Genomic DNA, 20,816 nt, shown 5'->3' on the forward strand with positions numbered 1-20,816 from the left:
AGAGAACTGAAGGTCCTGACACCTCATCTCAAACTTCTTCCAGTCTCATGTACTAGAGTGTCACATCCAAGCCTGGGATATAAATGATAAGTGAATGTGGTTGATCGTCATTTTTCCCCATGCTAAACCTCACGCAAGTGCTCTCACACTGAAAGAGCAGAGGTGTTGAAAGAAGGAATGGAGGAGAACTGGCAGAGCACCATGGCGAGGCTCAAAGGGCAGGCCGGCATCTCCCTGGCACAGGATGTTCCCAGTTATAGCTACTCGAGCTCCATTTAATTTACAATGGGGAGACTAATAAAATATTAGCAATGAACAATAAATCCCCAAAATGCTTGGAACTATTGTCCTTTGAACTCACAATTTTTCTCTTTCTTCTTACTATTGAACACAATGTTTGAGAGAACCAGTTTTCATTTGAAAATTCCTGTTGTAAGCATAGAGATTTATTATCTTAGGTTTATAGTTATGGTTAGTGGCTAATAAATTATTGCATAAACAGGCCCTCATTTTTTTTTTATTAAGTATGGTAGCAGGGCCAAGAGTTAAAAGGAGAATGAGAGGCTGCAAAAATAGCTCATCACGAGATCCTTCCATCCTTTCATTACTCATTCAACAAAAAAATTCTGTGTCCCTGTATGTGCCAGACACTAAGCCATGTTCTCTATGTAGACGGGAAGCTATATATGAGACTAAATCATCAGTCTAATGTTATAGTTCCTATTTAAGAAATATCTATGTACATGGCTTTACAAATTGCCCGTCACTACCCATAAGTGGTACTTAAACTAATTGTACAGCTTGCAGACAGCAATACATGAAATGGAACAGAGTAATGTTGAAAATATCTGAGTCCATCACACACACTAAATCAAAATATTCTTTCATGAAACTTTCATTTCAGTAACATATGGGTTGTATGTGTGTGAGAAAGACAGAGAAAAGGAGAGAGAGAGAGAAACAGGAATATATTTCTTACCATTGATTTTAGTTAAAGAAGTTTCAATGGCATTGTTCAGTTGGGAAACAAAAGTGGAAGTGGGAAATTCCTCCTGAAGTGGGAGGAGGAAGACAGGAAGAGTCTCCATGATGCTTGAGTTGAGTCTTGAACAACAGTTTTTTACCAGGTGGATTATATGATGAAGGATGCGCTAATTAACAACAGCAGAATGGGATAGGCACAGGAAGGCCCAACAGCTTGTGATATTATGAGCACTACAAGTTCTGCCTTTCTCCTGGTATTTGAGAGCTATGGAGCTTATGCACTGTCAGAGGGCCAGAGAGAGTTACTACCCTGTGTGTGCCTGAGAGCAGAACTTCTCAAATTTAATGTGCACACGAATCACCTGGGGATGTTGTTAAACTGTGCAATCTGATTCAGGAGGTCTGGGATGGGTTCTGACACTGCATTCTAACAAGTTCCCAGGTGATGTTGATGCTGCTTATCCAGGGACTGTGCCTTGAGAATCAAGGCCTATTCTTAGAGAATGAGGAGGCATTGTTTCCAGTGTTCAGATTTTATCCAGGACTATATATGATCCCTGTGATCTGCCTAGATGTAGGCAGCCTTCTGGTGTGTGGGAATGCAGGGAGTTGCAGAACCAGGTAAAATGCTGTCTAACAGTCATTGAATACTATCATCTGGCAGATGCTGTTTTAGGTCCATTATGGTTAGGTTCTTATTGGAAAATATAACAAGCTGAAAGGTAGGCACTATTATTATTGCCATTTTATATATAAGGAAATTCAGTAACTTCCTTGAGGTCATAGGATGTGGTAGAGCAAGAATTGGAATCCCAGGCTCTTACCAGTATAGTTATCCTGTGCTGTTTGAGTGGTTGGAACTGAGAGTGCACTCAGTTCTATCTTTCTTGGCAGGGCCATTTTCCCATTGTCTTTTTAGATTTTTCTTCTACAAATGGCAGTATAAGCACTTACTAAACAACGTGGAAATAGCACATATTTCACTGGGTTGTCTTAAGGGTTAATATAAATAGTGCATATAAAACACTCAGGTTACTGTCTGAGGCCTATAAAACAGTCTTTTAGATTACATTGTTGGTTATGAGACCAGAAATGTCAGAGGCTTTAGAACCAGACTTCCTTCTTCTCCCCACTCCAAACAATTCCCTAGTCTTATACAGTTGTCTAGGAAAATGTCATGGTTTGGGGAATTTTTGTTGTGAATTATTTGGGATAGTTTGTGCTTTGTTTTGTTTGTTTGGAATTGGCTTTTGGATAGTTTTAAGGGAGTGGAAGCAGAAGTTTCTTTTCTTATCCCAGCCAGAAAACTGTATCCCATTAAAGATATATGGCAATGGAAATGAATTGCCCCTTCTTGAAAGGTCCTAATGCCAACTCCAGACGCATCCTCAGCACATCACAAAAACATATTAGACTACTAGCTGAAATGGAGTACCTGGACTTAAATCCTATCAGATATTATGAATCCCAAACCATTAGTGGTTGCCAGTAGCCACATTCCATCACTTCTTTTCCTCTAGAAAGTATTGCCTTTAGGTGGAGGGGGTTCCTGTCACAGAAACAATATATTTCGCTCTCAGATAAATTCAAGTCTATGATGGTACATGTTAAGATTAAGTATATTGATTACTTTGAAAGGTTTCCTTCTGAGACAACTTCAAATTCTTTTGTATTCTTTTATTCTTTTCCTCTGTTTTCCTTCCATGTCAAAATTTGGACAAATTATTATCACTATTTTGCCATGTCAGTCCTTAACGTGCTGTGTGCTGACAAATGTCTAATTGAGTACAAGGCTTAAAATCATTGAGCATTGCCCGAGTGAAGTTTGGCTGTGGAAAGTAAGAATGGAATGAAATAACATTTAATTTAATAAGAATGAAATGAAACTTTAACCTACCAGCCTTGGTTCTTCTTGATGTATCTTTGGGCCTGAGATGAGCTTTCAGTGTTTCTTTGCCAAGTGTGGAAAAATTTTGAAAATAACTGACTAGCAATCTTCTCACCAGGGAGTAGGTAGGACTATTTTTATTGAATTCTAGAATATTAAATTTAGAAAAAAACTTTTATAGATTATATAAATCACTTATCTTCCCCAGTATTTTACAAATGAGAAAACTGAGGCCCAGAGAATTTAGCCCATTGTCACACAGCTAATTAATTGATGGCCAGGGAAAACTAGACATTTGGGTCTCTTTCCCACTTTATCAGCAGCCATTTTATGTATGCCACTTATTCTATGTTTATCCCTAGATTATTATACTAGATACACTAGGGAAGGTGGTTACAATTGCTCTAAAATTGAAACTACAGGTGGTGTAATGTTTCAAAAATTCAGGTAAGAAGATATCAGAGGTTAGGGTACAGCATTCTGGGTGATCTATTTCTGAAATGTGGACCTCTGAGCTGCAAGTCTGGGGCAGCTCTTGAATGTACAATTGAAGGGAGGAAAGGTTTCATTGGAACACAAGTAGTCTTCTTGGAGTGGCAACTTTCTCTTTCTATCATATGACCAGTAGCCACTGTGTGTGTGTGTGTGTGTGTGTGTGTGTGTGTTAGGGGATGGAGGAGAACTAAGGCAAGTCCCTGTTGCTGGCACAGCCCAGCCTCACCAAGAAGTCGCAGTGCTCCCTTCTTCCCCAGTTCCAAGTTGGGTGGGACCCAGTCACATTTCCCATGGATGTCCGTGTAGGCCATCTGAAATGCTATTTCAGAGACAGAGTGTTCTAAATCAGGTTTTGTGTTTTGGCAGAGGAATGGAACCCTCTTTTCTAATATTACTTCTGTGGGAAAGTGTTTTCTGAGATCCAAACAACTCAACTTACAAATGCATTTTTGGAATATGACCCATTTATATGCTGAGGACTGCTTGTTCCAGGGGGAAAACAACTTCCCATATACAGCTTGGTGGAACCAACTGCAGGCATTTCTTATGTTGATATTATTCAAAGAATATTATGTAATGTGCCTGAAATCTGAAGCACATTCAGGCTTTCTTCCAGGTAGGGTTGGTTACAAGTTAAGCAGCTCTCCTATGAGGTAGGATTTAAGGATGAGATGAGTCCCTCCTTTCCCATTGATGCCCTCAGCTTGGTCTTATCAAGCTCTCTGAAATTGTAAGTGCCAATTAAGGTGGGAGTTTTATGTGTGCTGAATCAGTGTGTTGGGCACAACTTTTTCTTAAACCCAGGTTCTTATTTCTGTTTTGACTATTAAAAATAGATTCACAGGTCCTACTCCTAAAGACTTTCAGGGAAGTGAGAGATAGGATTTAGTAACCTGTATATTTTAAACTTCTTGAGAAAAATTGGTAAAGTTGCTTCTGAAGCAAGATATAATATTTACTGATTCACTAATCATTAATTTAATTATTCATTCTTTCCTCATATACCAAAGTGTGTTTATTGCAATGTAGGTACTGGGTACCAGGCATAGAAAGACAAGAAAAGTACACGCATAGTAAGAGAAGAAAGTGATGTAGGAGCTACTGATACTGTTTGGTGAAATTTGGGAGATTGGCATTACAGAAGTCTTCACAGAAGCATTTATTTATACACGAGGTAACAGCTGAGTCGTAGAACGACTAAATTCTTAAGCTAGATAGCCTGGATTCAAAGCTCAGCTCTACCACTTCCCAACTTAGAACCATTGTCAAGTTGCTTAGCTTTCTGTGTCTCAGTTTTCTCATCTGTAAAATGGGGCAATCTTAGTACCTACCTCAGAGAGCTGCCATGAAGATTAAATGTGCTGATGTAGCTGAGGTGCTTAGAAAAGTGAGATCACGCTTCAGCGCATATCAGAATCTCCTGGAACTCTTGTTAATTAACATAGGTTTCTGGGTCACCACCCCGAGTTTCTGATTCAATAGATATAGGGTGGAACTGAGAATTTGCATTTCTAAAAATTTCCCAGGCAGCACGGTGGTTCACGCTTGTAATCCCAGCACTTTGGGAGGCCGAGGCGGGCGGATCACGAGGTCAGGAGATCGAGACCACGGTGAAACCCCGTCTCTACTAAAAAAAAATACAAAAAAATCAGCCGGGCGTGGTGGCGGGTGCCTGTAGTCCCAGCTACTCGGAGAGGCTGAGGCAGGAGAATGGCGTGAACCCAGGAGGCGGATCTTGCAGTGGGCCGAGATTGCGCCACTGCACTCCAGCCTGGGCGACAGAGTGAGACTCCGTCTCAAAAAAAAAAAAAAAAAAAAAAAAAAATTTTCCCAGGCAGAGGGAAATGCCAGTGCATGGCATGGAAGTGAAAGCCGGGGGCAGAAGAGAGAGAAACTGACAGAGAGACAGAATGGACAGTGGCCACCAGACTATAAAGAGCCTTGTCTCATTTAAGTGTAGATGTTATCCTAGAGTAACCAGAGATCCTATTATCAGCCATTAGCACCTTCGCTGAAATTAAGTTATCAGAGTATTCTGTCAATGTGTCAAACCCTGGAGAAATCTGACTCATGCCTCAATTTTGATGGCCCCAATAGATCAGTGTTTCTTCTTTGGAGAATCAACCCACACCAATGAGTCACAGGCACCTGCGGGTGCTCAGTCGTCCAGGCCCCTGTGGCGGGACCTGTGGATTGGATCGGTGATCACACCTGGAATTGCCTACCAGCATCTGCATACTCATATTCCCCAGTCCCCAAATGGACATTGCTTTTATTTGCAGACTTTAAAAAATACAGCATTGGGAGGCTTAGAATGTTGTCTAAGAATGTTATCTCTCTATAAATATTTTCCACACTACGAACTAGAAAAATACTTAATTTATGTTCATATTTTTTACTCCATAGACTGTCAGAAGAATATTAAAAACAAAACACATCCCATCCATCTTTTCGTTTGTTTTTGTTATTTTTCTCTTTTTGGGCAAACCAAGTAATTAATGAGTTTTAGTTTAACAGATAATTCCTGAATTGCAGTTCCTTGTGCATGCCTGTGTCGGTGTAAGAAATGCAGATAACTTAGCTGCCCTGTGGCTGTTTTCATGCATGTCATTCTACCAGCACTTTGTACAACTTTACACACTCCAGACACACCAAACCCAAGGAAGATCCAATATGGGCGGCAGTGGCTTTCATCCTAGGGCCACTATGAAGGCAGGCTTGACTACTTGGGGCATGACATGTGGTAACAAAAGGAAAAAGAGAAATCAGAGACAGGCAGTTTTCCTCTGGCATCTGAACAATAATATGGATGTGTCATGACAAAAGGAACAGGGAGAGTCACAAGGAGGAGAACTGCTCTTACTGTTACCTCAAAATTGAAGAAGTAGGAGGAGGCTGGAGGTGGAGAGAAATCATATAATAGGAGAAAGTGCTCTGGTGGGTAGAATTTATAGGCAGAAAACCCACTGACTGTGGCATCACTACTAATAATAGTTTTAGCCTTACTTCATCCCGTTTGCCTTATAGATAAGATTTATTAGCATACTTAAGCAAAGAATTACCCCGGCTTCTACAGCATCTAATCTAGAGCAAAGCACTACTTCCTTGAGCTCTCCCAAAAATCACTTAAGACAAGTTCAAATCCTATACATCCTTTCTAACATCCTCTTCCTGTGTGATACCCCACTAGCTCCATGGTGTGTGTTTACTCTCATTACAATGAGCAATAAACCCAAATTACTCAACTACAGGTGTTTTCTTGATGTCCTTTGGCTGGAGGACATTGACACTAGAAATTCTTGAGCTATTAGAGACAGACTCAGTCATTTTGACCTTATTTTTTTCAACGAGTATGTGGGTTATTTTCCCACTCCCACCTCCCCCAGCCCAGGAAAGTCTTCAGAGCAATTGAGAGCAACCAAAACTTGTCCATAGGATCACTCACTCTGTTCCCTGACTCAGTGAGCCCTCCTCACTTCTCTGCTCTACTCTACTCTACTCTAAATGCTACCAAGAAAAACTAAAACAAATTAACTTAGAATGTTTTGAGAAGTGCTTCTTCCCTCATTTTCAATTTCACAACTTGACATGAAATATTGTAAACCTAGAATAAATATACATGACAGCCTCTACTTTCAGACCAGAAATCTGGACTGCTCCAGTTTATTTTAATCTTAAACCCAGCCCATTTTTATTTTTGCCACTGCAAGGCATGGAACTGTTGCATTAAAAATGTATATTTTTCATATAACATTACAACACATCTAAATCTATAAGGAATATTCTGAAGTTCATATATGCTACACAGTACTTTTCTAGTGGTAAATGTGGGCCAGCTTGATGCAGGAAAAAAGAACAGCTACTTGACTGAAACTCAGATGACTTGGGGATTTTTAGTCTGAGTTTTCCACAAACTATCTCTTTGACCTTGGAAAAGCCATGTTTTCTAAGTCTAAATTCTCTATCATCCATTAAAAATTTATTGAAAATCTGCTCTATGCATGATATTAGGATAAGTTGCTAGCTCTATCCCTTAAGTAGTTTGCAAGTAATATAATGTGACATGCATTCTATAGAAGAAGCATGTTTTTTAAAAGTACTATAGGAGCACTGAAAAGGAAGGCTTAATTCACTCTTCATGGTTGCTAAAAATGGCTGTTATTTTCTTATACACAGGAGAACCTATGATCTCAAACCAGGCTACTTAGGGTCCACTCTGACTCAACTTACCAGGGCTGGGCAATCTATCTGTGTCTTGGTTTCCTGATCTGTAAAGTGGAAATAATAATTGTACCTATCTCATCAGGCATTATGAGGATTACATTAATTTATGTGTACAAACTGCAGAGAACAGTGATTGGCAGTTAGCAACCACTCAAAAAACATGTTTAATGTTGTTGTGATTATTTCTAGTTATAGTGCTAGATAATCTGTACATTTCCTCACAAATTCAAACTTTATAATTTTTCCTAGTGTGATAGCAAATAGTCTAAAGTCCTTTCTTTGAATATCTGAGTATGGATCTTTGGAAAATATGAAATCTTTCTGATTTTCTATACATATGTTAGTAACCTTATTTAAAATAGTTTATAAGCTACCCTGCAGGAAGTTGAGATTTCTTAGCTAACCAGTAAGATCTATAACAAGGATCCATGTCACCCAACTCCAGGCTAGGAGACCTCACATATAACATGGAAAAGACATAGAAAACCCCACAGACAAGTACAGTGAATGTACAGTAAAGCCATAGCTTATTGCTTGGGTCCTATGCCATGAAGAGGATCAAACATATTAGCCTTCTGGTTACGAGGAAAAAATATGGAAGCTTCAGCGTCCTTATTTCTAAAATAGGGATAATATATATTTCTAAGATCATTGTAAAGATTTAGAGAGAATATTTTCAAAATCAGCCAGTGTGGCATTCGATACATAGTAACATTTTAAAAGTCTGAAATGTTAACTCTAAGAAATAATTGTAGTTCTATTAATTACAAGTAAAACACAGAGTTGCAAATATACATTGAGCATGAGAATTCACTTGAGTTTTCTGACAAGCAGAGCAAAGAGGGAAACAGAAGTTTCATATTTTTTTTTGACACAGCAAACAAACTCTGATATTTTAATTCTCTCTCACTCTCCATGTATATATATATATATATATACATATTATATATATATTTACACATACACACACACATACATATATAATCTTATAAACCAATGTAGAAAGAAGAAATTACATACAAAATAGTGTTGAAAAACTATTTGGGTAAAAAAAAAAAGAAGTGATATTTATTTCCTGTCACGTGTCAAAATAGAATGTACAGAGTTTTATTACCTGTTTAAAAAGAAAAACAAACAAAAAATACTGGTAATTCTTTAACTGATTTTGTGTGAGGAATGACTATTTTACAAAAGAAATTTTTTTTTTCTTTTTCTTTTTTTCTCATTTTTCTTTTTTTTAATTATTATACTTTAGGTTTTAGGGTACATGTGCACAATGTGCAGGTTTGTTACATATGTATCCATGTGCCATGTTGATTTCCGGCACCCATTAACTCGTCATTTAGCATTAGGTATATCTCCTAATGGGGTCCCTCCCCCAACCCCACAACAGTCCCCGGAGTGTGATGTTCCCCTTCCTGTGTCCATGAGTTCTCATTGTTCAATTCCCACCTATGAGTGAGAACATGCAGTGTTTGGTTTTTTGTCCTTGCGATAGTTTACTGAGAATGATGTTTTCCAGTTTCATCCATGTCCCTACAAAGGACATGAACTCATCATTTTTTATGGCTGCATAGTATTCCATGGTGTATATGTGCCACATTTTCTTAATCCAGTCTATCGTTGTTGGACATTTGGGTTGGTTCCAAGTCTTTGCTATTGTGAATAGTGCTGCAATAAACATACGTGTGCATGTGTCTTTATAGCAGCATGATTTATAGTCCTTTGGGTATATACCCAGTAATGGGATGGCTGGGTCAAATGGTATTTCTAGTTCTAGATCCCTGAGGAATCGCCACACTGACTTCCACAATGGTTGAACTAGTTTACAGTCCCACCAACAGTGTAAAAGTGTTCCTATTTCTCCACATCCTCTCCAGCACCTGTTGTTTCCTGACTTTTTAATGATGGCCATTCTAACTGGTGTGAGATGGTATCTCACTGTGGTTTTGATTTGCATTTCTCTGATGGTCAGTAATGATGAGCATTTCTTCATGTGTTTTTTGGCTGCATAAATGTCTTCTTTTGAGAAGTGTCTGTTCATATCCTCTGAATAGACCAATAACAAGTTCTGAAATTGTGGCAATAATCAATAGCTTACCAACCAAAAAGAGTCCAGGACCTGATGGATTCACAGCCGAATTCTACCAGAGGTACAAGGAGGAACTGGTACCATTCCTTCTGAAACTATTCCAATCGATAGAAAAAGAGGGAATCCTCCCTAACACATTTTATGAAGCCAGCATCGTCCTGATACCAAAGCCTGGCAGAGACATAACAAAAAAAGAGAATTTCAGACCAATATCCTTGATGAACATTGATGCAAAAATCCTCAATAAAATACTGGCAAACGGAATCCACCAGCACATCAAAAAGCTTATCCACCATGATCAAGTGGGCTTCATCCCTGGGATGCAAGGCTGGTTCAACATATGCAAATCAATAAATGTAATCCAGCATATAAACAGAACCAAAGACAAAAACCACATGATTATCTCAATAGATGCAGAAAAGGCCTTTGACAAAATTCAACAACCCTTCATGCTAAAAACTCTCAATAAATTAGGTATTGATGGGATGTATCTCAAAATAATAAGAGCTATCTATGACAAACCCACAGCCAATATCATACTGAATGGGCAACAACTGGAAGCATTCCCTCTGAAAACTGGCACAAGACAGGGATGCCCTCTCTCACCGCTCCTATTCAACATAGTGCTGGAAGTTCTGGCCAGAGCAATCAGGCAGGAGAAGGAAATAAAGGGTATTCAATTAGGAAAAGAGGAAGTCAAATTGTCCCTGTTTGCAGATGACATGATTGTATATCTAGAAAACCCCATTGTCTCAGCCCAAAATCTCCTTAAGCTGATTAGCAACTTCAGCAAAGTCTCAGGATACAAAATCAATGTACAAAAATCACAAGCATTCTTGTACACCAATCACAGACAAACAGAGAGCCAAATCATGAGTGAACTCCCATTCACAATTGCTTCAAAGAGAATAAAATACCTAGGAATCCAACTTACAAAGGATGTGAAGGACCTCTTCAAGGAGAACCACAAACCACTGCTCAATGAAATAAAAGAGGATACAAACAAATGGAAGAACATTCCATGCTCATGCGTTGGAAGAATCAATATCGTGAAAATGGCCATACTGTCCAAGGTAATTTATAGATTCAATGCCATCCCCATCAAGCTACCAATGACTTTCTTCACAGAATTGGAAAAAACTACTTTAAAGTTCATATGGAACCAAAAAAGAGCCCGCATCGCCAAGTCAATCCTAAGCCGAAAGAACAAAGCTGGAGGCATCATGCTACCTGACTTCAAACTATACTACAAGGCTACAGTAACCAAAACAGCATGGTACTGGTACCACAACAGAGACATAGATCAATGGAACAGAACAGAGCCCTCAGAAGTGATGCCGCATATCTACAACTATCTGATCTTTGACAAACCTGACAAAAACAAGAAATGGGGAAAGGATTCCCTATTTAATAAATGGTGCTGGGAAAACTGGCTAGCCATATGTAGAAAGCTGAAACTGGATCCCTTCCTTACACCTTATACAAAAATTAATTCAAGATGGATTAAAGACTTAAATGTTAGACCTAAAACCATTACAATCCTACAAGAAGTTTCATATTCTTGTAGTCAGAAAAGTTAAAATGTCAGAAATTCCTCATATGACCTCTAAGATCCCTTCTTATTTCTGAGATCTTATAAAAACAGGTGTAATAACACCCAAAACTCAGAATCTTAATAGGATTAAATAAAATAATATTTGTGAATGAAAAAAAAGAAATCTTTTGAGGGTCATAAAGTGACTTTTAATAAAGCCTACACTTGATGAATTGAATTTTTCTCTAAGTCAAGAACAACGAAGCAGGCAAACCTACAAGGGATATATTTCACTTAAAATTCTAAGCTCCATAAGAGCAAGCATGTTGTCTTATTCATTGCTATATCCCTAGCACCTACAGCAGTACCTAACACATAGTGGATACTCAACAAATATTTGTTGAATGAATAAATGAATGTTTGGCACATAAAGACAAGTACTTTTTTTTTTTTTTTTTTTTTTTTTTGAGACGGAGTCTCGCTCTGTCACCCAGGCTGGAGTGCAATGGCACTATCTGGGCTCACTGCAACCTCCGCCTCCTGGGTTCAAGCGATTTTCCTGCCTCAGCCTCCCGAGTAGCTGGGATTATGGGCACGTGCCACCACGCGCCCAGCTAATTTTTGTATTTTTAGTAGAGAGGGGGTTTCACCATGTTGGCCAGAATGATCTCCATCTCTTGACATTATGATCCGCCCACCTCAGCCTCCCAAAGAGCTGGGATTACAGGCATGAGCCACTGCTCCCAGATGACAACTACATATTGTAATTCTCTTCAGTTACTTGAATTATGTATAAAGAGTTCTAATTTAATAGAGTGATAATTCTCAACCTATTTTCTCCCATAGACCTAAGAGATACGAAGTTCTTCTATTAATAATGTCAATTAGAAAAGCATTGCGATCCAACTCAGAGCAGAATGGAAAAGAAGTATGGATATCATGGAAGCACATTAGAATTACAGGAGGAAATACGTATTTTGGGACAGTCCCCAGATTCTGACTGCTCAAAGTGAGCATGACTTTCGTGTGTCCCTTGACAATCACTGACAATGATGGAAGTCTCAAGTGGTGGTCCCCCGGCTCTAACCTCATTCAGTTTTATCACTGACTTAAATAAGGGCGTAGACAGCATATTTAGAAAATTTGCCAATGATGCAAATCTGGATGGAATAACAGATACTTAACATACTGAAAACAAAAATTAAGCTCTGAATTATCTCAGCTTGTGAAATTATAGGATCATTCTAACAAGAATTTTTTGTTTAAAAATTCTACTCTGCAGATAGAGAATGTGAGATGAGTATTGGGAGAGATCTATTGTTGTACAGCAAAGTATTTAAAAGACTGAGGGATTATAGTTGAAAGTAAATTCAACATGAGTCAACTGAGTGATTTGACAGCAAAATAACCATATAGGCACTTAAGAGGAATTAATAGAAATAGTATTCAGGAGAATGGATATGATGGATCCATTTTACCCTGTTCTGATCACATACACATTCGTATTATTTATTTATTTATTTTGAGACAAGGTCTTGCTTTGTTGCCCAGGCTGGAGTGCAGTGCCATGATCTCGGCTCACTGCAGCCTCAACCTCCTGGGCTGAAGTGATTCTCTCACCTCAGCCTCCCAAGTAGCTAGGACTACAGTCGCACACCACCATGCCCGACTAATTTTTGTATTTTTGTAAAGACATGGTTTTGCCATGTTGCTTAGGCTGGTCTCAAACTCCTGAGCTCAAGTGATCTGCCCGCCTCCACCTCCTAAAGTGCTGGAATTACAGGTGTGTGCCACCATGCCTGGCCCTATTATTTACTTAAAGTCTCTTCTCTCATCTCTTTTCTCTTCTTTCTCTTGCAGGAAGGCAGCCTTATATGGGTTGGGCAGAGGAGAGGAAGTCAAAAGAAAAAGGATGCTCCAGTAGGAGTTGAGGCTTGTACAGAGAGGGTGCCTGAGTAGGGCAATGGCCCAAAAAAGATTGGAAAAATAAATTTATTGAGGATGACAGGAGCCATGTTTTCCCATTGTTAGAGAAAAGAGGTGTACATTGGAAAAGGGGAAAAACTAGAATAAACCTTATGGTGATAGATTGGAATTGCAGGATTGTTGCAAACTCATGGTTTTCAATATATAAAAGTAGACATAGAAATAAAGAAGTAAATTTGTATACATATATGTATAAATATGTATGCAATGGAAAAGATAACTCACAGAATGGGAGAAAATATTTGTAAATCATATATTTGAGACGAGTTAATATCCAAAATTCTTAAAGGACTCTTACAACCCTACACAAAAAAGACAGACCAATTAAAACACGAGCAAAAGGCAAAAAAAATTAAATACTTAGGCATAAATTCAATAAAATATTTACAATATCTCTCTGAGTGAACCTACAAAGCTCTAATAAAAGGAATCAGAGAGGAACTAAATAAATGGAGGGATATTCCATGTTTATGTAAAGGAAGACTCAGCGTGCTCAAGATGTCAGTCATTCCCACCTTGATCTGTAGACTAAACGGTACCCCAGTCTAAATCGCATTATTTTGTGGATGTTGACAAAATGATTCTAGAGTTTATATGGGAAGGCAAAAGATCTAGAGTAGTCAATAAAATATTGAAGGAGAAGAATAATGTCCGAGGACCAAACCCACTTGACTTTAAGATTTATCATAAAGCTACAGTAATCAAGAGAGTGTGGTCTGAGTGAAAGGACAAACAAATACATCAGTGGAACAGAATACGGAGCCCAGAAATAGACCCACATAAATATATAGTTAACATATCTTTGATGAAGGACCAAACATAATACAACAGAGAAAAGATAATCTTTTCAATATATAGTTCTGGAACAAGAGGATACCCACATGCAGGATAAAAAGAGAATCTAGGCACAGACCTTATAACCTTCACAAAAATTAACTCACAATAGAGAATAGACCAAGATTTAAAATTCTAAACCATAAAACTCCTAGAAGATAACATGGAAGAAAATCTAGATAACCTTGGGTTTGGAGATAACTTTTTAGAAACAGTGCAAAAAGTAAAAACTATAAAAAATTGATAAGCTGGACTTTATTAAAAATAAAAACAGGCTGGGCTCGGTGGCTCATGCCTCTAATCCCAGCACTTTGGGAGGCTGAGGCAGGTGGATCACGAGTTCAGGAGTTCGAGACCAGCCTGGCCAATATGGTGAAACACCATCTCTACTAAAAATACAAAAATGAGCCAGGCGTAGTGGTGCGTGCGTGTAGTCCCAGCTACTTGGGAGGCTGAGGCAGAAGAATTGCTTGAACCCAGGAGGCAGAGGTTGCAGTGAGCCAAGGTCACGCCACTGCACTCCAGCCTGGGTGACAAAGCGAGATTCCACCTCAAAAAATAAATAAATAAAATAAATAAATAAATAAATAAATAAATAAATAAATAAATAAAAACTGCTCTGCGAAAGACACTGTCAAGAGAATGAGAAGACAAGTACCAGGTAGAAGAAAATATTTATAAAAGACATATCTAATAAAGAACTCTTATTCAAAATACAAAAATAGCTCTTAACAATAGAAAACAAGAAAAACAACAATAAGAAAATAATCTGATTAAAAAATGGGCAAAAGATCTGAACTGACGCCTCACCAAAGAAGATGGCAAATAAGGTATCGCAAATGGCTTTAAGCATATAAGATTGACAAATGGCAAATAAGCATATAAAAATTCTCAACATCATGTCAATATACAGCTACAAATCAAAATAATGAGAAGCCAATTAGAATGGTGAAAATCCCAAACACTGTCAACACCAAATGCTGATGAGGATATGGAGTAACAGGAAGTCTCACTCATTGCAGGTGGCAATGCAAAATGGTACAGCCCCTTCAGCAGAGTTTGTCAGTTTCTTACAAAATTAAACCTACTATATGATCTATCAATCACACTCTTCGATATTTACCCAAACAAGTTGAAAGCTTACATTCACACAAAAACTTGCACATGAATACTTAGAGCAACTTTTTACTTATTGTCAAAACTTGGAAGAAATCAAGTTGTCCTCCAACAGGTGAATGAACAAATAAACTGTGGTATATCCAGACAATGAAATATTATTCAGTGCTAAAAAGAAATGAGTTATTTGAGCCATGAAAAGACAGGGAAACTTACATGCATATTAAGTGAAAGAAGCCAATCTGAAATGACATTCACCTATATGACATTCTGAAAAAGGCAAAACTATGGGGACAATTAGAAATTCAGTGGTTGTCAGAGCTTAGTGGGGAGGATGGAATGAATAGGCAGAGCACAGAGGAGTTTTAGGGCAGTGAAGCTATTCTGTGTGAAACTATAATGGTGGATATAGGTCATTATACGCTTGTCCAAACTCAAAAAAGTACACCACCAAGAGTGAATCTGTAAACTATGGACTTTGGTTGATAATGTTGTGTTCATGTAGCTTTATTCATTGTATTACTCCTGTGTCAGATTTTGATAGTCAGGGAGACTATGCATATGTGGGGGCAGGCAGTATATGGGAGCTTTCTGTTCTTTCTGCTCAACTTTTCTGTGAACCTGAAAGTTTATATTTATAATGTCACATACAACCATTAAGAGGCATTCTAGTCTAGTGGGGACTCCAAAGCCAGGTTGTCTAGGTGTGAATTCAGCTCTCCACTTGTTAGCTTCAGCAAGTCATTTATTTAATCTTTCTGTGTTTTCTTTACTATAGGTTAATTATAGTACCTATCTAATAGAGTTGCCATGAAAATGAAATGAATTAATGTACAAAAATTCATTGGCATGGAGCATGGCATATACTAAATGCTCAATAAATGTTAGTAAACCGAAATTCTAATCTTATTTACCACCATCCTTAACATTAGCTACCATTTAGCCTCACTCCTTCTGCTCTCCAAAATTCTCTTCGAGCTCAGACCCCATCCCATAAACTCTTTTTCTCTCTGTATTTTCTTCTTTCCATTAACATTTGTTTTGCTAGTAACATTTTATTCTTCTCAAGGTAAACAACATGAGGCTGTTTGTCACTTTTCATTTTTTTTCATTTATTATGCTTCATTCTTCACACAAACTGACAAACACAGAATTTCTCTTAGCAGTAAAAAGAGGAATATGTGGCTATGAGAACTCAGAAACAGCATCTAGAAAAGTAACAATATCTATATTTGGTGTTAGGAAAATGGCTATGTTGATTTTAGTAATAGCTAACATATATTGAGTATCACTGTGTGCCAGGCACTGTGCTTAGGTGTTTTACATGTATTACCTCATTTAGTTCTCACATTAAATCCTGTGTTTTTCCAACTTTTCAAAATTTCTACAATGAATATATTGCTTCTATAAGCTGAAAATTTTATTTGTAAATGTATATTCACAAAATAATAAATAGGCCCTGTTAAGATGAAAGTCATCAGTTTGGCGAAGATTCTAGGAAGTACTCACTAATAATAAGTGAGATTTTGTTTAAAGGGTTGGGGGTGCTTTACTTGGAAAGAAAGGGGATCCTGGAGTGCATTAGACATGCTAGCTATTTTTACATATTTTAAAGATAGTTAGAAGAGGAATTTGACTTGGTTTCTTTGGCTTCAAAAAGTAAGCGAGAACTAATGATTCAAAGGAGGCAAGTTTTTGCTCAACTTAAGAATGCCCTTTCAGACAATTCTATCTCAAATGGCAATTATCTAAATCAACGACTATTTACAGATTTATGCATCCAGGGCAGGGCTGAACGAGGGGAAGCTTAAGGTCATTTTCAATTCTGAAATTGTGTTTATATTAATGCAGATTAATCAGAGAGAAGAGCCAACGTCTACTTTTTTGTTGAAAAAAACCAAACCGTGATTCTATGTCAACTTTGGAAAAAAACAACGTAGTGTCTGGGTAAGTGAAGAATGATTGTGAAGCTTATGGGCTGCTTCAGTGCAATCGTAATATTGTTATCAGAAAATCAAAAGGCATAAAAAGCAAAAAGAAAACGGCTTGCTTATGTAGCAATTCGAAAGATGACAGAACACAAACCTGATTTAAATGTTATTCACTCCCTCCCTCGGGTTGGTCTGCACACCCCCTTCCTTTAATTTCCCGCACTCTCCTATGATCTTTTGCATAATTCACATTCTCTTGCCATAACACTCAGTCCTGTTCCTATCTGTGCCACCCGTAAGCCACAGGCTTCCTTGCCCTTTGAATTGCTTTATTCCGTAAAGCAGAGAATTCTACTGGGGTTAACTTTGTTGAGCAACAGATCTACCCTAGATTCCGCTTCACCTTCAGTCTCGTTTGCTGTGGGATACCAACCTCCCACTCACTGTGTCACGGCTCTCACACAATAGGATTCCTTGCAGCCCCAACCCTTCTGTCCTCAGGTCTGATGGCTGCAAATCCCGGCAAAGCTGTGAAGCCCCCGCAGGGCACCTTCACCGGCCTGGGCTGGGCCGGGCGCAGGGCTCCAGCCAGAGGGCGCCAGCGCCCACCAAGCGCAGAAGCCCGAGAGGACCATCCAGGAGCTCCCAGACATTTCCTCAGTTAGCCAGAGTCGGGGGGTTCAGACATCTGGTAAGAAGAGTCTCTCCCAGTACTCCCCCACCACAGTTTGCTTCTCTGCCCGTTTCTTCTGGGCTGTCGCTGCCCCCTCACCCTCAGCTTAGTATGGGACCCCGAGGAGCCTCTCCCCGCTGAGGCCGGGACTCAGGCGGCCAGGCTCCCACGCCAGGTCCCCGGAGGCTCCTGCGCCCTCCCGGGCACCTGAAGTGGAAAGGAGGAGGTGCGGGGCTGAGGGCAGGGTGAGAGCCGTGTTGGTGCGGTGGGTAGGGGACTGGGGAGGGCGCCGGGTCAGGAGGGAGGAGATGAGGAGAGGCCAGACAGGGGCTTTCGGTTTCCCTGGGTCTGATTGGAGGTTGGCCCGATGAGTCGGAGCTGGGGACGCGCCCATCTCCGCCGGCTCCTGCGAGAGCCGCCGGCTCAGCCCCTCCCTGGAGCCGCTTTGTCCCGGGTGACGGCGGCGGAGGTTGCGGGGAGGAGCAGGCAGCAGGCAGAATCCCACCGACCCACGGCGGCAGAGAGAGGGAGGCGGGGCGCGCCGCGCCGCGTACGGCCCCACGCCCAGGCCCGCGGGCACTGCGCCGCCCCCACGCGCTCGCACCGGCGTGCAGGTGAGCAGGTGAGCAGGCAGCGCCGCGCGCTAGCAGCTGGCCCCCGCGGACGCCCCAGCCGCCGCCTCCGCCTCCGCCTCCGCCTCCGCCTCCGCCGGCGCATCGCGGACGCCCAGCAGGTCGGTTATGTAACCGCGCCGGCCAGACTCGCCCAGGCACCCCGTCCCGCCGGGGCTGACAGCAGCCCCCGGGTCGTGCCGGAGGTCCGCGTCGGGGATCTGGTCGCCGGGCCGGGTCTGGGTGCAGAGCGGGGGCGGCGGCGGGGGTGGGGTTTGTCTCAAGATCTGTGGTCAGTCCCGGCTGCGGCCGTGGGGACGGAGATCTCCCGCGACCCCCCTCTAGGGGGCGCGGGTCCAAAGGAGCCCCTTCCCCACTGCCCGTGGCCCGGGGGTTTGCCTTCCTGGAAGCAGCAGCAGGTGCATAAGTGAAGGGGCGAGGATGACGCCTGTGATCCCCGGACTGAGACTTAGAGAAGGGGCTAGAAGAGACTAACTGGATGCAGAGAGCAAAGAAGATCGAGAGACCCCTTCTTCCCAATGCAGAGGCTGGGGAGAGGGTAGGTACACTGAGGTGCAGCGGGCTGAGAATTGTCCTGCTTGGGATTAGCGGGCTTGGGTCATCTAAAAATAACTTCAAGTTTGAAAAGTGAAGTGGACTGGAGCGCAGTGTGCCGGGCTCGTCCTGCCTGTGGGATGCTTCGCTCCAGAAGTCACCAGAGGGAACAGGCAAATCCCAGCCGCCTGATCCCTCGGCCGCCTCCAGGTCTCGCTGGTTTCCAGGGTGCCTCGGTTTGCCTTTTAGTTAATGATTTATTCTTCAAGGTACTTCTGCCTTTTTCTTATCCCAAAATGAATTATAGCAGAGTGCATGCTTTGAATCTTTCCTGTTTCTTACAATGGGATAGAGGTATTCAACTGCCAAATGAATTTTTTTTAAGTCTCAGTTTAGTAAAAACAAATGTTTCTGGGATTCCTTTAATATGCATTCCCACAATTTTCCACAATTGGAGATGATGGGATGTCACAGCATTCCAGCTCACACTTCTCTCTCCCTTCAGCCAGAATTTCACTTATCATACAGAGGGGAGGGTTTAGGAAATGTAGGACAACTTTAACAGTGCAACTCAAGTTTCACACCTTTATGATCCTTTATTACATCAACTTCAAAACGAAGAACAAATGTACCACAAGGTACCACGCAACACTTGCTAACCGGCCTCTGCATTCTGAGGGCACAGTGAAGTTGGAAATACCCAAAAGCTGGAAAGGATCAAGAGGCAGGTCAGCATTGACTGTCAACTAGGCAGGAGAGTGAGCGTTTGGCTGCTTTTCAGCATAGTCATTGATTTTCTTTAGCCTTAGAGCTATTATATTAAGTATGATCAGCCATTGAGTTCAATTAGTCTAAAATGTGAGTTGCACTTTGCATTCAAATCCACTGCAAATCAAATCAGCATTTACTGAGCATCTACTACCTGAGTCCAGTCCATAGAATTTTGTGAGGGAAAAGTGTTCTCATCTAAAGCTACATGATTCTAAGAGCTCTCAAAATGCTTAGTGTGTGCAGGTCCTCCAGAACTCACCTAAATTTGGGAGGACATGACTCTTTCTCCAGTGATGAACATGTAACAGACAGAAGTGGGAACTCGAGAGCTTTCTCATTTGCAAGTGCACATCACAGTGTTAAAAACCACTTGTGTAATCATTTGCAGACAGTCATACATATCACAAATTCTCTTTATTGAGACTAACATTGACAATCACCGGGGTCTCATTTTCCTATTTTACGTTCTATAGCGTCTACTCGATCAATTCAATAATTATTTGTTGAGCACCTACTGTGTGCTTTGTAGGTCCTGTGCCAGAGGCTAAAAGAATGAGGCCCATGCCTCCCAGAAATCAATTTAGCAGAAAAGGAGAAGAAAATAAATGATAATGATTCAACATCATGAGTGTTTAATGAAGACAGAAACAAGTTTAGTGGGAGTCAACAGAAGAAAGAGTGGAGGGAATCTGGAAGAGTTTAACAAAGAGTTTACATTTGGTCTGGATCCCAGTAGGTGGTAGGAGTTGTCTAGAGAAGGGGCTGGGTGTTCCACATTGAAGGAACAGCATACACACATGGCAGAAAGGTCACATTCAGAGGACACCTACATGTTCTGAGGGAAGACGGGAATGTTTAGAAAGGTTTCACTGAGGCTGGATTGTGAATATACCCTGCCAAGGAGGGGAAACCATGTGGCCCTTAATGGTAGAAATGATTTCATCTAACTTACATTTTGCAAAAGTGACTTTGGAGGCGTGAGGAGGTGGGGTGCATTGCAAAAAGGAATGAGGAGACTTTAAACCATTGGAGTGGCACAGGCCAAAACAAAACAAAAACTGCAAAACTCATAAAATGAAATTTGCCTGAACCAGATGGCCTGGAGGAAAGAGAAGAGATCTA

The 20,816-nt window shown here is 40.6% G+C and overlaps 1 protein-coding gene and 1 long non-coding RNA gene across 5 annotated transcripts in view; one reads left to right on the forward strand and one right to left on the reverse strand.

Annotated features, from left to right (window-relative positions):
* The window catches only part of LOC105738524, a 43,241-nt gene extending 25,648 nt beyond the window's left edge, over nucleotides 1-17,593 (reverse strand). Inside the window, exon 1 of the long non-coding RNA XR_001114347.2 lies at nucleotides 17,518-17,593. This is a non-coding gene — a long non-coding RNA (uncharacterized LOC105738524). The remainder of the gene's footprint in view (nucleotides 1-17,517) is intronic.
* The window catches only part of RCAN2 (regulator of calcineurin 2), a 283,804-nt gene continuing 280,565 nt past the window's right edge, over nucleotides 17,578-20,816 (forward strand). The window contains exon 1 of one of the 4 annotated variants that reach the window (XM_012500925.2): nucleotides 17,578-17,775. The gene's annotated coding sequence lies outside the window, so the exon portion shown is untranslated. Of the gene's footprint in view, nucleotides 17,776-18,183; nucleotides 18,491-20,816 lie in introns of those variants that run through there. The other 3 variants (XM_030803461.1, XM_030803462.1, XM_030803463.1) reach the window with 3 other exon arrangements.

Source organism: Nomascus leucogenys, chromosome 22a (genome assembly GCF_006542625.1).
Source record: "Nomascus leucogenys isolate Asia chromosome 22a, Asia_NLE_v1, whole genome shotgun sequence".
NCBI classification, from domain to species: domain Eukaryota; kingdom Metazoa; phylum Chordata; class Mammalia; order Primates; family Hylobatidae; genus Nomascus; species Nomascus leucogenys.